This window comes from Sturnus vulgaris, chromosome 9, assembly GCF_052056855.1.
Source record: "Sturnus vulgaris isolate bStuVul1 chromosome 9, bStuVul1.hap1, whole genome shotgun sequence".
Taxonomy (NCBI): Eukaryota; Metazoa; Chordata; class Aves; order Passeriformes; family Sturnidae; genus Sturnus; species Sturnus vulgaris.
The window spans coordinates 6,511,714-6,527,478 of NC_142251.1; the positions used below are offsets into that span (position 1 = coordinate 6,511,714).

A 15,765-nucleotide genomic window follows, 5' to 3' on the forward strand; every position below is an offset into this window, starting at 1 on the left:
AAAATGAGGCTTATTCACAATATATAGGTACAGAGAAAGTGTTCAGTTTTTCTTGGTAGGATCTCTGTGTTTAATTGGGATGTTGGAGAAACATGAAAAATGCTTTCAGAATTGAATTAGCATGTGAAACGACTTTCCTTGTGCATTGGGTTCAAGTGCTTCAAAAACAAGGAACAAGAGAAGACTGTTCATTATAATTTGTTCAATTATTGAACCATTAGTGCCAAAGATTAGGGACACTGAAGAAGTTTAGTAAATAAATGTACTGGGAATAGATATCATATGCTGATTACTTCATGCTGGCTATACAAAATACCAATTTAATGTAATGGAAACTTTCACTTGGGAACCAGTTTACAGGCAATGCCTAAGTTTCACGTGTCTCCTGAAAGCAATGTCAAAAGAGTTGGATATGGAAGTATAAATACAAAAATGGAAGACCTGTGTAAGTTATCATATCAGGTTTCTGTTTTAGAATTTATCTTTAATGATGTAAACAAGTTGCCATAGATAGAATTAATATATTTTACCTTAAGACTTGCATCCTTTTTTAGTTAAAAAGAAAAAAAATTAAGATGTTAGTAATTTTTTTTTCTATGATCAACATGAAAAACAACAGGGACGTTGGAACTGCATAGGCCATTCATAGATCAATCTGGAGCTATAATGTATTTTTACTGGAGAAAATCTATTACAGACTAAAGGAGAATAAAGATAGTAATATATTTCATGCTAGAACTATGTATCAGGCTTTATCCCAAAATTATGGTCCCAAGGAATTGCAAATAATAATTAGGCCATCATAAGGTATAATGGAAAAAGAAACCTTTGCTGAAAAAAAAGAACATTTAGACTACTAAAATAAATAGAAAGATCTCCTCATTGATGAATGATGCTGAAAATAATGTATATTACATTAAAATGTGCACTCAATAAGTTAATACAGATTACTTGCTTAATTGAAACATTTCTGGAAGAAAATAACAACAGTAACTGCATAAAAAGCCCTTTGGACGTGAGATAGCATTTTGGTAATTAAGATTATGTCTAGACCATGTAGTTATGACTGTTTATTTCAGAGGCAAGCCACAATAAGATATTTAGTTATGAAGTGCAGATTGTAAATATGAAACAACAGGGAAAGAATAAAATGCAAAAACTGAAATGAGCAGAAGTAGGTGATAAATATTGGCTTTGCTACTAATCAGGTAGTGTAAGTTCTATGCTGCCTGGTTCACAGAATATTTTTCTCTCTGTATAATAAAGTACATTTTGTTGTGTTGGATGTCTGTCTAAAATGCCAAACAAACTGTCTTTCAGAAAAATTATATGGCACTGTTGCATTTCAATGTGTACTGGAAATCTGACAGGAATAATAAAAAAACCCTGAGACAGGGAACTCAGCTAGGTCTTAAAAGTATGCAGTGGGAATTGGAGTGCTAACACGATTTCCTCTGCTCTTTGTATATGACCTCTTTTAAGCCTGAACCTGTGTCTTTTATTAATATTTTTTACAATCCACTTAGAGAAAAAAAATAAAGCATCTAATAAAAGACACTTCCAATTGTTTGGGTATTAAAAAGAAGAATAAAAGGAATAATAGCTTGCCCAGGAAAACATGGCATCACCAGAGGAAGGAATTAAGAAGGCGTTAAGATCTGGTACTTAGAAGAAAAATAGTAGGAAGAAATGCCCTTGTAAGGGAAGATCATTTAAATGATGTAGTTGTCCGTACTTCTGTTCCAAATGTCCTGCTCTCTGTCTTGCTGAAAACGTTCAGCTTTTCCTTGAAATCTAAATTCTCATTATACAATGAAAAGATTAACTGTACAATTAAGCCATATTTTCTTAATTTATAAAAACTTTAATGGATTTTCTCTGACAGTAAAAGATCAATATATAATATTTTTCTGATGAAGTCCCAGTCACAGTAGGCTCCATCACAGTTTCTGCCAAAGAGGCACCATTGGAGACTATCTAAACTTGCCAACACAGGGAAAGGACAGGGTCAACAAAGGTTCCATGGAATCAAGTGTTCATTCAGACCATGGATGTTCTGATTCTGGGGAGGTCAAAATTTGACTTCTGCCTACCCTGGCAGTATCTTTTTAATATCCAGCTGCAAGCGTCTTTCCAGCACTAAAATTATCTTTAATGTAATGTTTCCTACCCTGGATGAAAATAGTTTTTATAATCTAAAGTGGGACTTGAGCCCAGTATCCCAATATATAAAGCCATTACATTAACCAGCTGAGATGCTCCGTCATAAAAAGATAACTACCTTTACATAAATAACTCCTGACTATGCAAGCAGGGCTCCTCTTTGAAGGTGAGAGAGAACATTGTGGTTTATTATATTATACAAATGATAAAAATGGTATTTATAGACCAGACTACAATGACCCTCGTGATGAGCATTGAGAGATTTACACTTTATGGGGGGAAAGAACTTTTTTAAGAACTGACATCATCATCAAACAATTTGTGTTTCTCGGTGAATCCACAAGCTGAGAGTGGTGTTTTAATGACTAAAAATCATGAATATTAAACTGGAGAAAAGTTGACAGTATTTAAATGAGCATCATTAAGAGACACATAAATTAACAGGATTTTTAGTTCTTGTGGAACCGCCGTTTCAATGTTAATTAAACAACTGGAGTGCTCTTGTGCATTCCCAGCAAACTGTCCCTAATGTGTTCTGCTGAATATCATTATGGGTGGCTGCCTTGCTGTTTAATTATTTTCAAGCTGATTTTTTTTCCCCATTGCTGCAGTGGTTTTATGCTTGTCTTGCATTCAGAAGGCGATGGGGCTTAATCCCAAAGGAGTCTGTCAGTTTGATCTACATGTGGTGCTTATACTGAAATACTCATTTTTGTAACTAATAAAACATGCACATATAGTGTTGCTGCCTAACCCTGCTGAAAAAGCCTCACTATTGACTGCATTATCTTTGTACGTAACAACCATTTGATGACTTACTGGGATTTTAGCAGGAGCTCTCTATCACAGTGGTAATCATTATTTATTCCATTCTGCACACGCAGGTGGTAAAGAATATGAATTTAGATATAGAGAAGGGAAGCAAAATAAGCATGAGATCTAGTTATTTTCTAAATGTGAGGAGAAATCCTACACAGAGCACTGTGTGCTGTATCTGTTTAGCAAATCCACTCCTCAGCTGTTCCTTTCCTGCTACCTGCATTATGGATGTGTACAGCAGGAATGAAAGCAGGGTTTCTTTTCTGTCTTGGACATTCACCTGCCCCTCTTTGTAGCACATCTGTCAGGAGAACAGGCTCTGTTTGATTGTCCTTCAGCAGACCTTGCCTTGTCAATCTCCCGTGAGTGGCTCTGCATCCTTCCCTTCCCGAGCAGCTGGACTCCGCCTGGCTCCGTGTGTGAAGGAGACACTCCCCCAGATTTCCACATGGATCCAGGCTCCATGTTGGGCTGCCTGCTCACCCAGAGCCTGGTCTCAAGGCTGGAGGGACTCTTGGGATCCATGACCACCTCTGCTGCTCAGGTGCTTGTCCTTGTTGCCTCTGCTCTTGCCAGGTGATGCCCATCCAAACCCAGCAAGGTCCTGTACCCAGCACACACATCCCAGGTAAGCTCAGTGGGGATTAAATGGCAGTGTAAAATTAAATTAACTCCAATTGTGGTGTTAATGCCACACCAGGTGTCTGCACAGGCTCCACACAAAGGGCCCACTGAGGATTGCTCCGGCCCACATAGTGAAGAGGATGTGGCTGTTTTCTGTCCTTTCTGGACTGCCCAGGCAGAACAGCACAAAGACTCCAAATATCCAGTGAATGTGTACTACTACCACCCTGCTTCCTTCCCTGCTGCTCTGGTCATTAGAACCAGAGTACACTGTCTTCAAGTTATGGTCATGTCTTACTGAACCCACCAAATCTAAATATTTCCTTGGGGGCTGTTGATGCATTCTGGCACCATTGAACCTCAGCTGACCAGCAGCCCTCAGATGGCAACATGGCCAATTGCTGGCTGGCCAGCATGAGTATCACAAAAGGTCTGAGTATCACAAAATGTCTGGGTATATTTTTTAGACAAGGGAAGAAAAAAAATGATCCAAGTTTTCTGTCTGTGAGAAGCCAGACTCAGCAGTTGGTGGTACTTCCATTACCATTAATCTGTAACTATGTAAAGCCAAGGAGTGAAAGTGTTAAAAAAGTTCTACCATCCTACACATTTGTAACAGTGAATACACAGCTCTTGCTACTGGTGACAGTGGGTTTCTCTGTGGAGCTCAACAAATCATAGAGATAATATACTTGTTGTTACTGTGTTGAAGTTATGAGAAATAAAGTAGATGGAAATCAAAATTCTGACAGGTTCCTCAGATTTAGGATTATTTTTCACTCCAATTTTCTAAGAAATGTAACTGAACATTTGTTGATGAGGGAAAAGTATTTTGCATCCAGACCTCAATTTAATTAACTAAAAGTTGGTTTTGAATGTTTTTCCGTTGTACCTACTTACTCACAGTTGCCTATATTAATAGAAACTGTTGATAGATGTCTTTAGGGGAACTTCCTATCTAATTAGGAGATTTTTTTATGCTGCATCTTGCCGATAAAAACAAAATTAAAATAACTAAACAAAGATAATTATGTGGTGCTTTGAAATACCTGTCACATAGTTGAATATACATTTCCTCCTTCCCCTACTGTACATTACATCAGCTAATAGGTATTTATATATCACGTATTTCACTTTTTGCTGGATAGTTGTTTTGACATATTTGTTTAGAAGGTGATACCCAGGGCCTTTATGAATTGTTCCTGACTGAAACAACAAGAAATGAAGTAGTTGCAGTTCACAGAATAAGCAATTGTGTGATGCAAACAAGTTCTTGGCTTTATTTGTTTAGACTTTTATCCTTGGAGATCCTCCTCCTGCCCCAAATCTCCAAACAGTTGATGACTAGAGATGAGAGTATGGAATGTCAGTGTGAAATAACACAGAGGTCTGGGTGTTTGGCTGTGAGATCTGTCCTGGGCTACATTTGGTGCCTGATTTAGCCTTATTTTGCTTTGAGACATTGAGAAATGGTGCTCTACACATGCCTTCTCTTCCATAATGTAAAATAGCCCTTGGTTTGGGACTTTGGCACGAATGTAATAAGATAGATTTCCTATATTATCTCCAGATTTGTTTCAAATGTAATTCTAAATTTAAGATAATGTGATATTGTTCCAATTTGGCTCTAGTTAGTAACAGCATTTATTTGGGGGTGGATTAGCTCTTGGATGAGTCACCTACTTAAGAGTTTGTACTAACTGACCATTCACTGAGGATTTCCAGACTACTGGGAGGTGGTCAGAGGATGAAGTGTTTGTGGATAGATGCTCCACTGCACTGGGCAATATACAATTCATGGAATACGTGCTGGGTATAGCTAACTAAATCTAAGCAATCTGCATATTTTCAGACTATACACCACAGGAAACTGGCAGAAATGCAAACAGTTCTGCCTTATACTCTTTGGAAATACTTGGGTGTGTTAATTCCTAGGACTACTTGCACCAGTGGAAAGTTGTAAATAACAGCAGCAAGTACAGATTGGTGGTGCAAGTGCAAAGGCAAACACAACTGCACTGGATCAAAATCTTGGCTACAGATTTTGCAAAGGAGAGTGACATACTAACCAGAAACCAAAACTCCCATCAGGTCAGCCAGCCAGCAAAACCCAAAATAATTTAGTATATCAAAATAGGAGGCAGACTTTCCTTTACACAGAAATCTATAGGAGGAAAAAGAAAGTCCATAAATGGAAAACAATATCTCAAGGGTCACGACACAAACACAAATTTGTACCACTGTTGAAGGCTGCACCTTGTGTTGAAGGACAATTATCTGATTCATTTACTTGTTACAATGGTTACACTGACATGACTGAGTCATTAAACCAGTTTTTTACCTTTGCCTCATTTCCTGAATTTCTTGGAAAAATCTAGTACAGTCTATAAGTTCCTGCTTTTCTTTTGTATGAGAGAAGAAATAGGAACCTTCAAAAAGCCATTCATAATGATGGCAACTGTGTCATCTTATTCTTCTCTATGTTTAACTTCCCTAGTAAATACCATGGAGCACAAACTGTTATTCCAACACAAGGCTGTATAAAAGCAGTTATTGCTGGATCCATAGCATGGGATCAAGTACTGCTGTTTTGTTGCTAAGTATTTTGGAGTGTTTCTGTGTCATTTAAGTACTGCAAATTGCAACCATTGTCTTGTCAATAGGGCCTTATACAGGTGAACGGCCTTGAAAAAGTCACCACAGTCACAAAAACATTTACATGCTTATGTCTCCCTGTTTTGGATTTTCTTCTTTGCTGTCTTTGAATCTTCAATTTTACCACCTGCACCCTTAGATGATTCTGAAGATGCCTGCAGGTTTTCCAGTGGAATCCCATATCCTAATTCTTGCATCTGCAAACTAAGCCCAAGTATTTTTCTAAAATTTTTCATTCAGTCAATGATATCTTTGCTATTTGTAATCTCGAGACATTAAAAACTATGGATATTTTAAAAACATATTTTCTTTGTACATAGGAAATCTACTGAGCTTTCTGGCTCTGTGAGTAAAATGGAGGTGTAACGATTCCTGTGTTCAAAATCTGGATGCTGTCACATGTAGTTCAATGGATGTGGTCAGTAGATGAATCCTCTGAGCAGTGTTTAAGACTGGCCTGCTTGCTTGCCCCAGCTGCTGATGCAAGCTTTTGGTTACAGAATAGGGGAAATCTGGGTTAGATTATCTGCTCAGTGCATGTGTTCATTTATAACAATATAAATTCTGTACTGCATCCCATTTTAAACTCCCCATAGAGGTTTCAGTGTTGTAATAATCAGGGAATGCCCCTAAGAAAGAAGTCAGCTAACATTATAAGGGTGTGGGGACAGCCCGAGGAACAGGGAATGTTCTGACACAGGTAAGCAGGGAGAGGCTGAGCTCTTCCTTTAGTGCTTGGTTTTGCTGATCTTTACTTTCAGACTTGAAGATTCTGGGACTAGATGCATGCCCAACTTATCTGAAATAAAATCAAACCTGTTTGAGAAAAAAGCTTCTGAGTATAAGGGTATAGGCAGCTCCCTATCCATTGAAATTCAGGATTTCAACCAGCAGTAATCTGATACTCTTTGCTTCTGCAACTCTGAGCTGCTCCAGCACAAACATCAGAGCTCTACACACAAAATCAGATATAAACCGACTTTTCAAATATCTTTCTTTGTTCAGAGCTTTTTATGTTTATTTTTCTTGTATACAATGAAGATTTTAGTTAAAATAACACTGCAGCTTTTGGCTCAGGTTACTAGATAATTGGGGAGTCTTTAAAGCAGATTTTCAAGTTGAGAGTAATGGAGACAATTTATAGTAGAACAGATGGTTGGCCTTCATTTGCCTGTTGACAGGTAGCGTGTTGTCAGCACTTCAGGTTGTTATCATACAGAGAACAGCAGTTCAGAATCTTAATTGGGACCCAAAAGGATATACTCTACAGCTTTTCCTGGGCTTTTACAGGCACAGGAAGATACACAAAAGAAAATGGGAGGGAGGAAAGAAAGCTGATGTCTACGTATGATTCAAATGCAATAGTGTTGAGTTTGTGCACATTGATTTCAGTGTAAAAATCTTTTGATGGGAATACGAAAATGGAGAGGCTGAAAAAGGTCAAAGAGTCCTGCTTCCCATGCATGAGGTATTGCCAGGGAGTTCATATCCTCACACCAGTGCTTCCTGTTGTAGCAACAACAAACAGTTCATTAAAGCATGCAGAATACTCTGCGTGAGCAGCTTTGCAGAGCACCTGGAAGAAATTTGTGAAAATTGAGAGATTTCTGATTGAAATTTTTTCCACTGTGATTGGGATGTTCACTTTATTGAGCAGGAAGCAGCTGAAATCACATTCTCTGAGGCAGCAAAACTGTGATTACTTACAAAGTACTTGTCCTAGCAGGAAGAATGTACAACAAAATCTGTAGCACTTTTCAAATAGCAAAGTTTGCATAGGTATTACTAATCAGTCTCTGGCTTTGTTATCTTCAAATTTTATTTTATTATATTTAATTATTTTTATTATGCTAAACTTCTGGGAGTCTGTGTTTGCAGAAGGTCTATGGCTCCAAAGGGTTTGAAGAAGAAATGTTTGGATAATGGCTGGGAAACTAAAGTAGGTGCAGGCTGGCACTGTGGTCTGTCAGGGACAAATTTCTCTCAGACAGGCTGCTTAGAGAGATTCCCTGGAAATAATGCCATTATCCCTGAGAATACTGTCAACCTTTGCTCTTCAAATATTCTTTACCTCACACATCCAGTTATGAACTCCTTTCACAACTCATTATTATTATTGAGGGCTAACACTGTGCTTGGCCCGAGTGAGTAATACACAAATCCTGCTCAAAGGGCTAACAAGCTGTGGTGGACTGCTTCTTGCAGAAATGAAATCAAAGTCTAGAAGCAGGTCACATCCCAGCTGTGATATTTTCCCAAGGAAAGCAGCTTGGTTAAGCATACAGCCAAACTGTGATCTCCATCTGAGAGCCACATGATGCTGTATTATTTAGGAGTGGAGTATTTTAAAAACTGAAAATCGATCTCTAGCAGCTGCCTTTTTAAATCTTGAGACAAAAAGGAGATAAAGCAAACACTTCTAAAACAACGTTGTTTTTAGGAGTAATGAGACATCTGAGGAGACACTGTTATAAAGTTATTTGAGATTCTATACAGGAGTACAACAAACACCTATTGCTGCAGAAATTTCAGGAACATGTAGGAGATGCACACAAACTGCATTAGAAACAGAATGTCCTCTAGCAAGCTTCATTTATTTTTTTCCAGCAAGCCACAAATGCTACTTTCATCCTCAGAAAGAAAAGAGGGAGAGAACTTTACATTGGCTGAGAAAGTGTGAGAAATTAATCCCACTGTACCTTCTCTTGTGGATAACCAGCTGATCTCTGCCTTCAGCACCCACCACTGCCTCAGCTGGGCACCCAGCTGGACTTGTGACATATTCATTCTACAGCAAGGCTTGGGCACTCACTGTTTCACCCTCGCTAAAGATTATTTTGGCCAAATCATGATTAAAAGGATATTTTTAGCTGTGTTCTGCAGACAAAATGTCGGAGGATTTGTTTCTGAGTCAGAGACAGAACTTTTGTTTAGAGAGTTTCTGGAGCACTCCCTGCAATATTACAGTGTGGAGTTACTGAGTTTACTGTTCTTGGCTGATAATTAAGTGGGTGTTAATATTGGATTGAGAGCCACAGCATTCATGCATGGGATCAGTGACACTCAGCTTTAGGCAGAGGAGATGCACCATGAAATTAGCAGTCTTGCTCCTGCTGGAAGCTGTGCATGCTTGGAAAGATTGGAACTAAAGCTGGGTTTTGATGCCCTGTGCAGGTGTAACACAGGTAACAGCACTATTAGCTGGCCTGCTTCTCTCCACTCCTGCATTTGTGTGTGCACCTGGAAGGTCATGAATAGGATAAAAACACCATTTATTTACTCTCTTTGCTCATTTGGATCTTGGAGACTTTGCTGACCCTGAACTACAGAAATGAGCTGAGCTCAGGTGATATGAACAGGTTCTCATGAGGAAGCAAGCGAAAGCCTCCTGACCATGTCTGTGAAAAATTGGGTTGAGATGGATTTCAAAAGTGCTGTTGACTTTAGGGCTTTTATTGGCCTCTGTGCCATGACTGCTCTCATTGGGTGTGCCTGATATTATTAACCTCCTACACAGTCCTCCCCATCTGACACAAAACTGCCTACCTTGCAATCTTTGCCAAAAACTTGTTTAATCTTCGGCAGCTCTAACAACTCTGTGCACAACGTGATGAGGTGAACAGCTGTAGAAGTGAGAGATATGGGAAATAGAATAATTTCTCTTTTATGGCCAAGAATAGGATGAAGGATCTGTGCTAATTCTAAACATAGTTATACTAAACCTCTGTCTGCTTTGGCTGCTCTTGAGCAATTATTCTCTATCTGATGTTTTATCCTTTGAATTAATCTGCCTCAGCTGCAGAGGTATGAGCAGGTGCTTGAAGACTACCTTGCTGAGAGGGCTGAAAACACAGAGATAGTGATATTTGACAGATATTTCACATTTAGCTTGCCAGGAGTGTACCATAATCATTTGCAGCTGAACCTTAGGGAGACAGAGGAGCTCACAAGCCTTTATGAGGGGTGGGATCACAATCCCCCATTTGTAACCTGCCACCCCCACCTGGCCAGTGCACAAGGGCCCCTGGCTCCTGCTTCCTTGGGGAGCAATGTATGGCATCTGCCAGGGATGAGGGGTCAGACAGCCAAAGGCAATGCTTCCTATGCCCTCATTTCCCATCCTGCACTCCAGGAGAAGCAGGAACACTCTGCCCCTAATTATCCCCAGATGATAATTAAGTGTTTTGTTAGTTTTTTTCTTTTTTTTCCTCTTTCTTTAAAGGTTGCTCTTTCCCTTCCATTTTCTTTCCTTACTGTAACGTTTTCTTGTAGTACTGGGAAGCATTTCTTCATTGTTTGGATTAATTTCCAAACAGATTAAAAACTGTTGTAGCAGTCAAGCTTCAGTTCCTTCGTTTATTAGATTCAGAAGACAGTAAATTCCTTAAAACACAGATATAAACAATTATGGTAATGCATTCTGATTTTATAATTAGTTTTCATCACAGGAAACATATGAGTTTGGGCTTCAAAATTTTAGGACACTCCTCTCCTCCCATCTTTGACTTTGAAGTTCATGCATTTCTGTTCCCAGCTCTTGGTGAGCCATATAGAAAGAGACAGAAACTTAACTCAAAGGCACCAAAATATGAGAGAAGGTCACAGAAGGACAGGGACCTGCTGAAGTGAGTCCAGAGGAGGCCACAAAGATCATCAGAGGGCTGGAGCACCTCTCCCATGGAGACAGGCTGAGATAGGATTGCTCAGACTGGAGAAGAGAAAGCTCCAGGGAGATCTTAGAGCACCTTCCTCTGCCTCAAGTGGCTACAAGAGAGCAGAAAGGGACTTTGGACAAAGGTCTGGAGAGGCAAGACAAGTGGCAATGACTTTAAATTGAAAATGGTAGACTTGCATTAAATATTGGGATTAGATCTTCCCTGTGAGGGTGGTGAGGTCCTGGCAGAGGTTGTCCAGAGAAGCTGTGGATGTCCCATCCCTGGAAATGCTCACTGCCAGGTTGGATGGGGCTTTCAGCAACCTGGGCTAGTGGAAGCTGTCCCTACCTGGGGCAGAAGGGTTGGAGCCAGATGATCTTTAAGGTCCCTTCCAACCCAAACCATTCTGTGATTCTATGAGATTTTTCAATGACATTTTTGGGCACAGAATCAAGCTGTCGGAGCTTTAATGAAAACTGAATTTGGACCTTTGTTGTTATTACACACAACAAGAGCTTCTTAATTTTTGTTTTAATTACTTTTGTCTTGCATATCCAGAAGGATAGGAAATGAGTTTTATTAATACATGGAGGGTGTAATGATCATTAAAGAATAAAGAAAGGATTATAGTATTCTGGTGCAGTCCTCCCACACAGAACCCTGAAACCTAATTGTAGCCCTTGAGGGTTTGAGCATTGCCCTGCTTAATGGTAATTTGTGTCACTGCTCCAAAAAAAGAAGTGGCTGTTAGGGCAGAAAAAAAGCTCTGATGAACAATGGGAGACGTTCAATTAACATGAATGGGCAGAAGCCCCATATGTGGTCACAAGCTCCATTAAGACAGGTATTTCCAGGAGAAAGAGGGAAGTATTAGCACCATTGTACAAAACACTGGTGAGTTCAGAACAATCTCACCCTTATAATTCTCATAATTTTCCTTCAAACAAAACAATGTCAAGCTGAAACAGGTGCTGGAAAGGACAGTGGGGTGACAAGGGGGAACTGGAGAGCCTGCCTGACAAGTGGGGATGTGTCTATTCTGTGTGTTGAAGTACAGCAAAGAAAGCCTTGAGCTAGCACCTGCCCAAGCTCCTACATCCAGATGGTGCACTCAAATCTGCCAATAGCAGCCTCAGTGGAGCCCTGAACCTCCACTGAAGCACCCTGCAATGCATAAATACTTTGCTCAGGTGGAATGATGTGCTGAAGCACCTTTACAACTTTCTAGAACTGGAGTTGGCTTGCACAACTCTTCTCCTTGGGCTATAACACCCGGCCTAAAATCTTGCTGAGCCTACTCAAGTCAAGACCAGACAAGTATAATTTTTCTCTTCATAAGGATAGACACTGAATTGTGTGCATGCTTACTGGGGGAAGGGTGAGTGAAGGAAGAAAAGAAGAATTAGTTAAACCTGAGGCAAGAAAAGATGTACTTAAAGTGGTCATGAAAACAGTAGGAGCTCCAACTGGCAGAGGAGCAGTTTTGCAGTGGCTTTTCATTAAGAATATTGAATCTGGTTCATGGGAGATGTTTGTTGCTTTCACTAGCAAGTTTGAAGGACAGCACAGTATTACCAGCTGAAGTTGTTCAGCTCCTTGTGGATGAGAACTTGGGTGGCAACAGATTTACAGCACGTGGTAACCTCAGCAAAGTCTGGACATGGGAAGTGAGGATTTGCCTAAAACTACTGAGTGTTTTGGAGACCAAGTTCTAGTCACCAGGTTGGGGTTCTGTGGTACAGAGGTTGCTTCACAGTTAATGTATATAGCAAAAAGTACAGAGTGAAATTCTTTGTTGGATTTACCCAGTTGATGGTTGATGTCTGCTGGTGCCCTGAGATCTGTGCTAGAGCACTGGTTTGGTATGAACTAAATAACTCCTTCATGAAAGTGAACTGAACTCTCACCTCCCAGGCTCTCACTGGTCCTACACGTGATCTTGATTTATTTGTGATGGGTCTAAATAAAACTGCTACAACGTGGAACATGATGGCTCCTTGCACAGAAGAGAAGCTCAGCTGATAGGAAGAATTCTCTTGTGCTGGTGTGAGGGGCAGAGAGGGGCTGTAGGGCAGGACCAACCCAAGCACAGGTGCAGGTGTGCTGAATCTCTGCTCTGAGTGCTTAAGCACTGCACCAAAGGCAGCACAGATGCATTTATTTATTTCCTTCTTCAAGGCAGTTTATACAGACCAGAAGTGACAGAGACCATGGAGGTTAAATATTCATGGTGGGGATTTAGCTGTGTGGATCCTATCAAGGTTAATGGAAGTTGTTCCTCTAAGTCCCTTCACGTCACTCAGTGAATAGTCAGTAACCCTTGTACCATGAGCCTTTAGAAGAGTTACTCATAAGCAGCAGCAGCACTAGAAATAAAACTCATTTGGTCAACTAAATGAAACTATTAATTTAAGAACAGCAAGTATTATAGTTGCTGTTGTGTTCAGAAGCTGAGGAAAACAAAGAGTTAATGAAGAATTAAGATTTTGTAAGAGGTGTTTTCTGTTTTCCTATCTGACATCCTTTTCTGAGGCTTCTGATGCTACAGTTTTCAGAATTATCCCCATGAAGATGTCATCAAATTCTCTCTTTATCTACACTTAGAGGTAAGCATGTGGAGCTGTTGGTACAAACTGGGCTGCAGTCAAAATGCAGTCAAGATATGACTTTAACCTTGACTGCAGCATTCCCAGGTTTTCTACCTGAGATGCTGTTTCTGTAATATCCCTGATTCCAACACGTGGGAGCATTGCACACTGGATTGTTGTAATTCTTTGTGATGCACCACTATAGAAACAGGAGGGCAGGGAGATCTCTTTTATGCAAAAAACCATATCTCACTGGGATGTGATGAAGTTGCAGACACCTCACTTGGGCAAATTTGGATCCCCCAAATCTGGAGGATCCTCCAGGAGTGCCTGTAATTGTCCTGAAAATGTTTGACACAATAAAACCTTTGCCTCTTCAAAAGTGGCTTTTGAAGTCACCTTTTCCAGCGACTCTGTTCTCCTGTGGCAAGAAAAGGGTTAAAAAGCCTTTCTACCTCTAGGAGAAAACAGTAGATTATCAGCCTTATCTTCCTCAGAAACATCCAGACAGAGGTCAGTTGAACATTTATGTGAGTCAGGACTCATTTTCTCTAATATAATCATATGTTTGGTGATGGATTCAAAGAAAATTGCCCAGTACTTGCAGGGTTAAATCACTAATAATGATATTAGTAGTGATCTGGCTGGCAAAATATAATTCCCCTGATATCACTTTCTTCAGGAAAGGCAGCAGTGTGCTGTGGTGGTTTTTGAGCAGGCATCATACCCTGGGTTCCATGTGGATTAGGTGACCACTTTCTCATCTAACCCTTTTCTGACACTTAAAGTTCATGTGGCTTATCAGTGGAGTGATAAGAGGGTGACATTCTCTGTAGTCTGACCATCTTTTGTCTTTATTTGTCTTCATTACCAGTTTTTGGTAACCTTGGAGAAAGAAGTTACAGGAACTATCAGTCCAGGTGACAAATTTGCCAGCAGGCCAGGGTGAGAGCTGAAGAATCTGATCCCAGGTGAGTCCCTGCTCCTCCTGAGCAATGCACCTTTGCAGCCTTCACTCTTCTGGGTGATTTGATGTAGCAAAAAGGTGCGAAATGGGGAAATCCAGACCCAGGTAATTCAGCTCACGTTTAAAAGGAGGTTTTGCTTGTTGATTAGGTAATCCTTCTCTAGGAAATGCACGGCACCAACTGCTTTTCATGCTAGATTAGTGCTCCTGTGGTCAATTTGCTTTTACTAATGTCAGGGCCCCACGGAGCAGGTTCATCTGTCGCATAGCAACTGCTTCAGCAGCAGTGGAGGTAGCCATGCATAAAAGATTACACATGATGGCAGGGCACAAGTGTGAAGATTTTCAAAATTAGATACAATCTCAGCATGAATATGAACTGCAGAATTGACATGGAAGGATTTTTTCAACTCATCAAGTTTTCCATATTTATCAGAAAAAGTGATTTAACAGCAGTGCATGTAAAATGAAGGAAATGCAGAGGGCAGTAATTTAGAAAAAGCAGCAAACAAGCCAGTGTCTGTACACAAATAAATGTAAACAGAAAACCCTGCACACTTTCTGCCAACTGTGAGGCCACCTTCAGTCTCATGCTACAGATGCCCTCAGGAGAGGAGATGATCTCCAGTATTTTATGTACATTTCAAAAGGTCACACTTTGAAATGTCCCGCAGTCACTGGTAGGGGCAGGTGAGATACTTTATGTGGCTTCATTTGCTGTGCACCTCGACAGCCCATGGAGCTCCCACACCCTGCCCCAGCACTCTGCCTCTTATTCCACATTTTCCACAGGAGCAGGGACATTTTCAGCTTTTACTGTTTGCTTTAGTCTGGCTTTTGCTTTGTCACACAGATGAGCTTTCTTGGACATTTCTTTTCAAACTGCATTCAATCTTCTCTCTTAAAAGACGGACAGAGGCAGGGAGAGAGTGATCGATTAGTTATTTTAAAAGCCGTGTGTCAAGGACTGTGTTTTGTTGCTAAATAAGGTTTTTCTCCTCTGTCTCTAAAATAGAGCAGAAGTGAGGATTTGAAGATCTTTGTATTTGAAATGCCCTGCTAATTTGACAGGCTACTTTTGCAGGGAAGGTTTGTTTTTGTTTTGTACTTTATTCCCTCTTACAGGGAGGACAAAAGGCTTGACTCGCGCTGCAGTTCTATGGCTGATCCTTTTGTATGCAAGACTAGCAGACTTGCCTGAAACAGGAACCTTGGAGGTAAATCAGGCTAATGAAGTAGCTCAGAGAGGCAATGTGCATTATTTTGTATCCCACAATGATTTTAAAGTCAACAC

At 40.2% G+C, this 15,765-nt stretch overlaps 1 long non-coding RNA gene across 1 annotated transcript in view; it reads left to right on the forward strand.

The window, feature by feature from the left end:
- The window catches only part of LOC148222788 (uncharacterized), a 50,735-nt gene that overhangs the window by 3,208 nt on the left and 31,762 nt on the right, over positions 1–15,765 (forward strand). The window contains exons 2-3 of the long non-coding RNA XR_015805352.1: positions 3,379–3,610; positions 14,379–14,475. This is a non-coding gene — a long non-coding RNA (uncharacterized LOC148222788). The remainder of the gene's footprint in view (positions 1–3,378; positions 3,611–14,378; positions 14,476–15,765) is intronic.